This window comes from Glycine soja, chromosome 8 (assembly GCF_004193775.1).
Source record: "Glycine soja cultivar W05 chromosome 8, ASM419377v2, whole genome shotgun sequence".
Classification (NCBI taxonomy): Eukaryota; Viridiplantae; Streptophyta; class Magnoliopsida; order Fabales; family Fabaceae; genus Glycine; species Glycine soja.
In genome coordinates this window covers 6,572,453-6,576,160 of record NC_041009.1, presented here as the reverse complement: position 1 = coordinate 6,576,160, position 3,708 = coordinate 6,572,453, and positions in this window count along the sequence as shown.

Sequence of the window (3,708 nt, the reverse complement as noted above, 5' to 3'; positions counted from 1 at the left end):
TTTTTTAAAAGAGTCTAATTTGAAGTGACTTAAAAAATTTAGAGGAACTCCACTATTTAGAGGAACCCTCATTTATGCCTTTTTTATCCCACGACAATTCATTGGACTTTCTATACTGGATGGATGACTTGTATAAAGCTTACGGCTGACTCTAATTTCTGCATTTCTCACATATATTGTGAAGGCAACATTTGTGCAGATAGACTTATCTCTTTTGGAGCACAATATTTAGGATATTTTTGGTGGGATTCCCCACCATTTTTTGTTTCTCAGGAACTCCTTAGGTACAAACAAGGACTTCATTTTTACAGATTTCCTTAAGTTCTATGCATGGGTTTGGTTTGATCCCCTCATGTGTTTTGCATTTGCTTTTTCATCTTTAATATATTCAGAGTTGGATCTGTTTGGAGTTGTAGGAATTTGAGTACCAACATAATTGGGCTGTCAATCTCTACTTCCGGTGAATCCATCTCCCCCTTTTGCTAAAAAAATAAAAGTAGTCAACCCTCATTAGTGCACTACTTTAGTGCATGTTTGGTTTTTGGTTCAATTTTTTGCTGCACAAATTTGAAGGTAATTCCAACGGTCCAATGCAAAAGGGATAGACTGCTCTTCATGCCAATTCCTTCAACTTTTTTTTTTTGTCTTTCAACTGAGTGTAGTATCTCACCCAAAGTACAACAATGGCATTCACGTTGAGGAAATGGACAAGGAGTGCCCTGCCCAGTTCGCTTTGTACTATTTTTTTTAACCGTTAAAGATGACCTCCACTCCAGTCCATTGCTCACAACAGTCAACTCAAGGAATCTAGTTTTTGCATGAAGCCCTGAACTGCCTGGGATCAATTTAAGATAACATGAATATATCATCATATATTTCAAGCTTAAATATCTTAAAACATAAACAGTCTATCTTAATCATGAAGTATAGAGTCGAGCTTAATTAAATTAATCCATGGACCGTAAAGATTCAAATTTAGTTATAAGGTTATTCTTTTACTAGTGCATCTCCTTACCTATCATGAACCATTATGTTCATGCTTAAAATATCATGAATCACTAGGATTCAGGCTTACATACCATGTATTATAAAGATTCAAGCTAGCTTAAATACCACGAATCACTAGAATCTAAACTTAAGTACCAAGCTTAAGTAATAGACTAATAGGTAGTTCTTAGAATCATTTTATATACATACATATGCATATTATATAAATGCCAAAACATGTCATGAACCATGACATTTTGTCTTTCACATGTATATTTAATAGTTAATACCATCACACTTTACATAACAACTTGAGTCATTTACTCCATCTAAATTATGTTGCGGACAGGGTGGGATATGTATGTACCATTGGCTGTGAAAGCCAAAAACTTCAAGGATGGCTATTATTAGAGCCTACCACAATTGTGGAAGCTTCCCAAAATAAGACAAACACATTTTTTTTTAATCTTCTATATTTTTTTTCTTGTTTTTCTTTCATATAAATCTTATTCAATTCTTTTACTAAGTAACATAAGGATTCTAAAACATTTTTTTCTCGATCAACCAAGCCTTAGATGATGAAAAGTTTCCTTCAATTAGGGTTTTAAGAAAACTTAAAGCTTCATCAATGACCTAAACAATGCAACCCTTTCAAACATGAACTCAAAATTATGCACGGCATAAATAAAACTTCTTTACATAGCCACTAAGAAAACTGATAATGATTCAACTCTGACCCTCAAAATTAATATAATCGTAGATATGTAGGGTTTAGCATTTTAATAAACCCATGTTCAAATCATTAACATCTTAACTTTTTGGGTGCACATGCGATAATGATGCACTGATAATAAAAGAGTAGTGTTGATGTCAAAGCTTGACCCTCCTATTAACAAATTAAATGTGCCCTGTTATTGTAAATTAATATTACCAAAACTAAATCTAAGACCCAAAAGCCACACTATCTGTAGCATAGTTTTCTACTTTTATATTTATATATCTAAAAAAGGAAGAAGAAGAAAGGTTGTTGAAGCCTGAAGGTGATAGTTAAGGTGAAGAGTAGGACCCACAGTAATAGTTTTGCATTAACGAGGCACTGTACTGACTACTGACTGCGGTCAAATTATTTCTCTGTACGTTAACCAAACCACTGACTAACTGACTAGTCTAGTTAGTGGGACGCCATATGCATTGCCATTTCTTTCATTTATATATTATATATATATTCTCTGTAGCCCATTGCTTTATTTATAGTTTTCGGCTTTTCGCTCGCAAATTGCATTGCTATAAAGCCTATAATCATATTCTTATACTGCCGTTTAAATTATATTTTTATTAGAAAAAAATGGTTACAAGGAAAGAAATAAAACGCGTACCAATATTAGGTTGATTGGAGTCTAACTGAGTTCATATATATCCTAAATAAATTATGGAGTTTAAGTTTTCCAAATAAAATACATAATTAATTAAAAATAATAATTCACATTAATCAAATTTTCTAATAAAAATTAGTCTTTAACAAAATTAATAATACTTGATACTTATAACAAGATTGTTGAACATTCAACAGAGTGGCCATGTTTCTCGGTTCTCACTTCTCAGAACAATCATATAAGGATTGCAAATTGCAATGCAATCACCATTAATTCACCACAACCTGCAGGCTGTATAGCACATTTGGAGTTCCTTTCAAGGACCTGAATATTTCGCTAGAGTGCCAGACATAGGACACACAAATCACATCAAATGTCACAATGTCAGTGTGTGTATATGTAAAGTCAGACTAGAGAAGTTATATATATATATATATATATATATATATATATATATAAAATTTATGTAAGAAATAACTATAACTAAGTTGATATACTTAGATTCAGTGGACTTATATAAAATGGGCTTACCCTTTCGTGTTTTGTTATAAGGAAGTCCCGCTATAACAATAAAGTTATAAATGCACAATAAACTTAAGTCTCTTATGATTAATTAGTGGTGAATCTTATATAACTCATTGTCATAAATTATGATTATGAATTTTTTTTATTAATAAATCTAATTGTCAGTTTTTATTTTTTATTAGTGGAGGTATTCCAATCATCCACAACTTATTCATGTCTCCCTCCCTTTCACAATTTACAACTAAATCAATCTTTATATCTTTAATAATAATGATTATGATATATTATATACAAAAGTAACTTCAAGTCCATTCTTTCATTAAAAAGATCGATTGTGTCTGAAGAGATGATCCAAGTTATATATATATATATATATAGTATACGAATTGCCTCTTCAATTCAAAAGCACACATACGTAACATTTTCCATGTTATTATATATGAAAAGGAAAATATAATTAAAAATTGTTGATTCATAAATTATAGATTAAAAAGTACAGAAGTAAAAAAAAAATATTATTTACTTTGCAGCGAGAGTGCGAAGAAAACTGGAAAAACAAAAACAAAACCAACGAGGCATGACATGCTCCTGGCTTTGGCTCTGCCATCAGTCCATCACATACGGCTCATTATTATTGGTTTATCAAATCAAATGTTAACATTTTTCGGTACAAAAATCAAACCCTACATTTTCATGTAGTAAACCTATCCTAATTATAGTGATCACATGGCTGATGCAGACTGCAGTCAAGCCAACTTATATATATTGCTATTATTGTTCCTCTCATTACTTTTTATATTTTAATTGGTTCACATGATCACAT